Source organism: Rhipicephalus sanguineus, chromosome 9 (genome assembly GCF_013339695.2).
Source record: "Rhipicephalus sanguineus isolate Rsan-2018 chromosome 9, BIME_Rsan_1.4, whole genome shotgun sequence".
Classification (NCBI taxonomy): Eukaryota; Metazoa; Arthropoda; class Arachnida; order Ixodida; family Ixodidae; genus Rhipicephalus; species Rhipicephalus sanguineus.
In genome coordinates, this window is record NC_051184.2 from 44,917,352 (window position 1) to 44,925,658 (window position 8,307).

At 48.3% G+C, this 8,307-nt stretch overlaps 1 non-coding gene across 1 annotated transcript; it reads right to left on the reverse strand.

The window, feature by feature from the left end:
• Positions 1-8,080: 8,080 nt before the first annotated feature.
• LOC119406128 (U2 spliceosomal RNA) lies at positions 8,081-8,268 on the reverse strand. The gene has a single exon (XR_005186555.1). It is a non-coding gene; the product is annotated as a U2 spliceosomal RNA (small nuclear RNA).
• Between the last annotated feature and the right edge of the window lie 39 nt (positions 8,269-8,307).

Consider the following 8,307-nt stretch of genomic DNA (forward strand, 5'->3'; position numbering starts at 1 on the left):
AAGATGCCATTCAATACAGTGCACCGACTTGATTGTGAACTCGGGCATTGCGTAGACGCGTTGATCGACTGTATTGCAAAATAATTTTCACCAGCTAACTGTAGCATGAAAGCTGCATGATCAACAGCCTTGGCGTGGCTACGGGTGGTTGAGACCCCCCTCAAAAAATATATATATATATATATTCTGGCTACGCCCTTGTGCAGCAGTGACTAAGATCGAATGCGTACGAAAACACGTTGCCAGTCAGCCCCCATGCATCCTCACAAACCACTTGCATGCAGCCCCTGACTGCAGCTGCGACAGCTAGGCTGACCATGAGACATGACCGAGTGTCACGAGGCCACACTTCGGCCATGCTAAAATTAGCGTGCGCTGGATCGCTACAACAGAACACTATACACCAATTTCACAAGGAGGCTGCCATTTTTAAAGCACTCCACCGCCGCAGCGCCGTCTATCGTCTGCGACGTTTCGCCGCCCTTCCGGTGTGTGGGGTTCCGCGGCGGTGTATGCAGCGTATGCGCTCGGTTCACAAGGTATTGCTGTTCTTCGCGGTACACGGGCAAAACAGGGCAACGCTTTTCGAGTGTAAAGGCGCTGATAAATAATCGCTAAGCTTTCAGCTTCAAAATGGCTGAAACAGCAAGGAGCGGCGGCCCACGAGACGTTCCCGCAGCAGCGCCGACGATGAGAATAATGCCAATGCAGTTCTTAAGCAGCATGTGTAAATTGGTAATTGCTTTGTATGTTTTGTTATAGCTGGCCGGGTGAGGTTCTTGGAATAATCACTATAAAAGAGCGTTAACATTTAGGACAACTGTCGAAGTATAATCGGAGAAACGTAAATGGAGACGAGCGAACACGTAGGCCATTGTCCGGCTGCGCGCTAGGTGCGCACATTAGTGTTTAAGATGGCTCCCGGGTTTCCGTGCCGTGATTATACTCAAGTTCAACGTAACTATAATCCCTAACAGACCATTTTGGTTCCGCTTGGCACGTTGCAATGCAATGTTCACGGAACGACAGGAGCACAAACACCGATGCCTGTGTTTATTCGTGTCGCCGTCGTAGCTTGTAGCCTCTGATCCTTGCACAGGATAAGGAACAGAAGTACGACGTGTGAGCTCAAAATTCGGCGTAGAAACAACACCGATGATAAAATAAAAATAAGCCTGTTGCACATCTGGAAGCGTGGCATGGCGTAAGTTCGCTTCGGCGCGAGCCGCCGCCACTAGCGATACGCCGAAAGGGCGCTCGTTTTTGGAAACATTATTGTCAATTTGTTTTCTGGCGAGTATTTCAGAAGCATTACGACGAGCGCACGTGTCCAGGTAACGACCTGGCTTTAACGAACGTGGGCCGATTATACACGACACCCAGACTGCGCGCGAAAAAAAACAGTGCGGTTGTCATAACGCTACCCCAGTTATCGTCACAAAATTGACAAGTCGAGAAAGAACGTGCACTCGACGAAACGTTAGAAACGCGTACCTACGCCAAAGAACACATGTCGCGCGGGCCTTTCTGTCACGTATATTGAAAAGTGCTCATTCAATAATCTCGAAATTGCACGCACTAAGATGGAACATTTTCTAGCCGCAGGCATTGTAAATCATGTGCTGTAGCATAGAAATCAGAGAGTTTCATGAGAACAACTCTTGGCCAAACATTTTGTGTATTAATCGTCAGCCTTGACATTGGTTCTCTTTGGTGCAGATGATAAAGTGTACCAGCACCCAAGCACAATCACAAGCTGGTGTGGTGACTTGGAGAAATGGCCATAAGTGCAGACACCACATATAATAATATACTATTTGTCGGAGGAGAAGGCGTGCGACCTGAGAGAAGCGAAGTCATTTAAAAACATAGTGCACTTCGCATGCCTTGGCTGCCAGTCTTTCAGGCTTCCGTAGCTGTTGCCGCAGCGAAACACAGCGCAGTGGTAGCTTGTCGACCTGTTCTCGTCCGACATTTCGATTTGCGGCAGCACAATTGTTTCAGCGCGTCGAAAAATGGAAACACGCTGACCTCTCACGCACCACGCAGTGCAAAACTCGGGAATCCGCACACACCAGCGGCAGCGGTCGGCCGAGGTGGAGAGAGAGAAAGCGGTGAAAATACGCCGGTTCGAGGCTACGCTCCTCCTCTCCGTGAAAACGGTCTATACATATGTCGCAGCATGCCGCGCTTCTCGGTTTGCCACTTTGGAATCCGAAATGACGCATGTCTCGGCAAACAGCTGTATCTCGTGTAGTCAAGGTTCCGGGACGTCAGGGCCCTCGCCGATGCGTTTTCCCATTATAGTATAGTTACGCAGGTACGGGCATATGCCAAGGTATTTCACCTATGTCGCAGCGGCGAATAAAACTTGCAAGGGCATAGACAAGCGGCGAACACACCATCTGTGTGTCAGAACACAGCAGCAAAACGCGAGACCTGTAGGAGAGCGCGCGCGGTTCACGTTAAAACGACGCAAAAAGGCTAACATTAAGCAAACGTAGACTATTGGAATATAATTCAGGAAACTTCGCAGCGCCTTTCGTGCGAAGAAAATTCTTCTTTTGAGGTATTTTAGAACGCGAGAATGACGTAGCACAAAAGAAGGTTAGACAAGGTACAAGCGCTTCTTCTTTGAGTGAGTGAGTGAGTGAGTGAGTGAGTGAGTGAGTGAGTGAGTGAGTGAGTGAGTGAGTGAGTGAGTGAGTGAGTGAGTGAGTGAGTGAGTGAGTGAGTGAGTGAGTGAGTGAGTGAGTGAGTGAGTGAGTGAGTGAGTGAGTGAGTGAGTGAGTGAGTGAGTGAGTGAGTGAGTGAGTGAGTGAGTGAGTGAGTGAGTGAGTGAGTGAGTGAGTGAGTGAGTGAGTGAGTGAGTGAGTGAGTGAGTGAGTGAGTGAGTGAGTGAGTGAGTGAGTGAGTGAGTGAGTGAGTGAGTGAGTGAGTGAGTGAGACAAGTTTATTAAATATCCTGCAAATTGATGACCTACGTCTAGGCCGCGCCGAGGGCCGTAGAGAGACCCGTCTATCGGTAGCCTACAGGGCTTGCTGAATCGCCAGATCCTGGAGCTCAGATCCTGGAGATCTAGCTAGTCAGTGTGGCTTTCCACCGCGCCCCTAGTTAATCCGGGGGGACTGCCATGCTCTTCTGGACTATTTGTTGACCTAAACGTACCGTGCCTAACCGTCTTCTTTCACCTGTCTTTCTTGCCCTTTGACATCTTGTCCGCCAGTTCGAATGTGGCTAACGCAGTCCGAATCGCCCGTCAACGAGCGAGTTGTGACGCTGCGCACGCCAACATGCACCGCCCTTTACTGCCGGACATCCGCCATTTTCTTGCGTTACAAACATCACACGTGCGTAAACGACCTCACACAGACTCCATGCTTGGCAACCAATACAAGCGCACTTGCGAGGAACCCACTACGCTATAAATCATTGTAATTTTATTGACCCCGAGGAAATGGATCATGCGCTTATGGGCTTCCTTGGCAACCAATACAAGTGCACTTGCGAGGAACCCACTACGCTCTAAATCATTGTAATTTTACTGAGACCCCGAGGAAATGGATCATGCGCTTATGGGCTTCCTTGGCAACCAATACAAGTGCACTTGCGAGGAACCCACTACGCTATAAATTATTGCAATTTTTTAGAAGTAAGGCAGCAGGCACTGTGCTATTTTTCGTCATTCTACGGAGAGCCGTGGTACCTGCTAAACGCATGTAAGGCATTATGCGCACTTTGTTGATGCTGTGCCTGATGACGACGAAGAATTATGGCAGAGCCCTGTAATGGGTTGGAAGCAAGGAGGTTTAAACCTCCTTGGTTGGAAGCATTCAACAACCTACTCGTTGCGCAATTCGCATTGTGTGACGCCTGGTTACAGAATTCGCGTTGTGCGACGCATGGTGCTTATTTTACTCTTCTACCACGCTATATTTCATATGCTAATGTGGTTCCTTCCCGACATGAAGCCTGTATAGGACCTTTTTGCAAAGCAGTTTCAAGCACCGGCATGGCTCAGAGGTTGAATACTGCCTCCCACGCAGAGGGCCCAGGTTCGAACCTCGTTCCATCCTGGAATTTTTTTCCAGGATGGAGCAGGGGCGGCGGCGGCGGCGGACAACTACGGCGCCAAAAACGGCCGGTGAAATGATCTCATAACAGCTTTCGCTGTAATTCAGGGGGCCAACTGCCCCACCCCTGCCGCCGCCCCTGTAGCCAGCGCGATAACGGTAATACTGAAACGCGTGGGTGCGTTTCATGATAACTTCGCACTAAAAAATTACTAATAGTGCCCTTATCCTTTCTGTGGCTTCAGTGTTTGTCGGCTTGGTTAAATTCTATCAGCCCACAAAAGTAATTCGTTACATTACTCATTACAGCCAAAAGTAATTTGATTACTGTACTTTCATTACTACCAAGTCTGCCCCGCCACGGTGGTCTAGTGGTTATGACGCTCGACTGCTGACCCGAAGGTCGCGGGATCGAATCCTGGCCGCGGCGGTTGCATTTTCGATAGAGGCGAAAATGTTTGAGGCCCGTGTGCTTACATTTAGGTGCACGTTAAAGAACCCCAGGTGGTCCAAATTTCCGGAGCCCCCAACTACGGCGTCTCTCAATCATATCGTGGTTTTGAGACGTTAAACCCCAGATACTACTACTACTATACTACGAAGTCTCATCATACTTTATCTTATACCGCAGCACCCACATCGTTTCGTTCTTTTCAGCACGCGGGTCCCCGATTCAAAAAGTTGTGCGCATACCATGGGCTTACCAGGCACGTTGACTACGTGGGCGCCTAAATGATAGCTTATGGCGGGACGTCACGTCGGCACTCACGTTAGAACACAGACGTCACTTTCGAAACGAAGTGCATATGCTACGGTGCGTTGAGGCGCATATCATGTGCAGCGGTTGTCCGCGTACTCCTCCGGGGTCAAGGAACGCATTAATATAGCTTGCTGACTAATAGGACTACATATGTGATACTTCTTACATTGTTATCAAAGCGGATAGCCAACACTACAACCAGAGTCGACGTTGCCCCGACATGATGCCTGTATAGGACCTCTTTCCGGAAGCAGTTTCAACCACTGTTGTGACTCTGCAGTATGATACTTGACTGTCACGCAGAATGGCCCTGGGTTCGATTCCGTCTCGAACGGTGATGTTTGTTGTTTGCCTCCATTGTGATTTTTCGCTCGCCAACAACGCCGCCGACATCGGATACAGATTGTCTGCGACACAGGCTCCTTAATCACGCAGTCGCATTAAGATTTCCAAAGTCAATTAATTATTTCTGTTCCTATAAGTTCATAGGCGTGCGCAGGGTACCCATTCAGGGGGGAACCCTGTCAAGTCAATGCATGGGGCAGACTTTGCGCCCCCCTCTTCTTAGGTGACCAGGGGGGGGGGGGCGCCCCCCCCCCTCCCGGCTTATTATTTATTAGTTTTTTGTTCTTTGCATATTTTGACATTCGGCGTAACTTTAAGTACAGATGGTGTATGGGTGAGCTAACAGTGCTTGTTTTCTACTTAGAATAAAATAGGCAGGTTGTGAGCGTACTGCTATTTTCGGAAACTTCATCGGGCACCTAGCGCTCTTGTAGTGCGCATGCAGCTCAAAATATGCGCTATTATCGGTTTAACTGTGTTTGTCAGCGTTCGGAAGTCTTCCCATGGCTACACGGTATTTATAACTAAGCTTACTTTGTTTATAAAGTACCCTAAGAGGTTTACTGAGAAGAAGGGGGATATTACACAAATGCAGTTGCACTGCATTTGTGGAATACGAGGGTGGTCTGAAAAGTTCTCGGCCTGATGTAGAAAAAAGCGTTTTGGACCTTCAAAATTATTTTTATTTGTCAACATAGTCTCCTCTCAACTCTACACACTTGGTCCATCGATATTCCAGAGCCAGGATTCCGTCCTTAAAATGACTTTGTGGAAGTCCTGAAAAGTGCTCATCCACAGCAGCAATCGCTTCTTCATTTGATGAAAAACGTTGCCCACCAAGAAAGATTTTGAGTTTTGGGAACAGGTGGTACTCCGACGGGGCCAAGTCAGGAAAATAGGGTAGGTGCTCCGACAATTCCTACTTCAAATCGTGAAATTTAGCCATTGCAAGATGTCCTTTGTGCACCGGTGCATTGTCCTGATAAAAGATGATTTTCTTCTTCTGCAAACCTGGTCTTTCCTCATGAATTTTCTGATTCAATTGAGTCAAAAGGTCAGAATAATACTCCCCAGTTATGGTTTTAGCCTTTTCAAGATAACCCACAAGCAGAATGCCTTTAGCGTCCCAAAAAACAGAGGCCATCACCTTTCCTGCGGAGGGAACTGACTTGGCTTTCTTTGGTGCAGAGGACCCGGCTTCAGTCCACTGCTTTGATTGTTGTTTCGATTCCGGTGTGTAATGGTGAATCTAAGTTTCATCCATTGTTATAAATCTGCGCAAAAAGTCCGCTGGATTTTTGTTATACAGCTCCAAAGCACGCTGTGACATCGTCATGCGGTTGCGTTTTTGCTCAGGAGTAAGGATGCGCGGCACCCATCTTGCACAGAGCTTGTTTATGTGTAGTTCGTTATGCAAAATGTGACATACACGTTCCACTGAGATGCCAAAAGCCTTGGCAATTTCACGCAACTTCACTCTCCTGTCTTCCAAAACCATATCGTGCACACGGTCAATCAATTCAGGAGTTGTTGCACTTTTTGGGCGCCCTTCGCGCGGGTCATCTTCAATGCTCTCTCCCCCCCGCTTAAACTCAGCAGCGCATTTCTTGACCGTGGAGTATGAAGGTGAATCTTGCTTGTAAACTTTAACAAACCTTTGGTGAATTTCATTTGGAGATAAACCTTCTTTTACAAAGAACTTTATCACCGCGCGGTACTCAAGCTTCTCCATGCCTTCCGGTGCTTCACACTACTCCCACTGTGATCGACTGTCAAAGCCAAACTGCTAATCGACACTAGATGGCGTTTCATCTGAGACTTGTAGAGACATGTATGAACGTGCACATGAGTGCTGCAAGTTCTAGCTCGCGTGATTCTTATTGAGGCCGAGAACTTTTCAGACCACCCTCGTATCAGCAACCAGAGTACCTTTCAAGATCTAGGAAATATAGCATGCACACTAGTGTCTCGCCCATTTTAATGTTTAACTGTTTTTAAAGACGTGCGTTGTGCAAACAAAGGCAGCTGTATTGGGTTCCGAGCAATTTAATGTTAGAGATATGGGGTGTGACTCGGCATTGACTACTATACGCACAAATCTACGACATAAAGAATGCCGAAGCAATAATAGCGTTGCTGAGATAATGCTCATGCATACGCACGAACCGGCCAGGCGAAAGGCTGCTTGAAGTGATAAACATTACAAGGTCACTTACTTCGCATAGCCGGGTATTTTCTGTGGGCACAAATTTCTTGCGACTGATTTTTTATATATTTTTGTCATATTTTTGGCATATACTTTTGTCACCGCGAGGAACGAAAAAAAGAAAAGCTTTTTTTTTTTTTCCTTCCTTCGCGCGGTGAGGCAACCGAAGGCATAGAGACCCGTCATACTAGCACGTCACGCTCCACTCAACTTCAGGTACATAAACGCTCCTACTGTGCAACAGCAATGCAACAGAGGCGCGTGAAATACCCCCTACTTGCTAAAATCGTCCAACGCCACACTTGAAAACGCGGTGATCCGCACCAACGTTTATAGAACCTTACGTCTCGCCGGCACAGCGCTGCTGCCGATGGACCCTTTGGGCAGGGCGCGATGGCGAATAGGTCAGTTGTCGTCAACCGCACTATCGCAGGGCGCGGCGGCTGGATGAAGACCTTTCGCTACTTTCTGTAATAGTCGGGGAAAAGCAGGGAAAAGGTCCCCGTCTCCTCCGAGGAGGCGCGGGTAGGGTGCCTTGCCTCAATGACCCCGTGAGGCAGTCGCGCCCACTCGCTAATCAGTAACGTAGCTGAATATGTAGGCCAAGGAAACATGACGTGTACGCAGAGTACTGAGGTACTGCAACTCCTGTAAGATATTCATTCTGACTGTACAATTGATAACATGTCCCCGAAAGGGACTGGGCCGTACCTGACTGCAGTGCAACGTCAGGACGACCCGTGGCGCACGCGGAGCAAGCTCCCACGTGCACCGTACTGCAAAAATTCAACTAATATCCAAGGCCCACAGAGGGCCGTATCAGATATTAAGCTGATAAGAACAGACACTACATACTATCTTAGCCAAAAGGCCGAGAAGCGATACAGATCTTGCGTGAATGTCAGTGTCCAAGGGTCACATT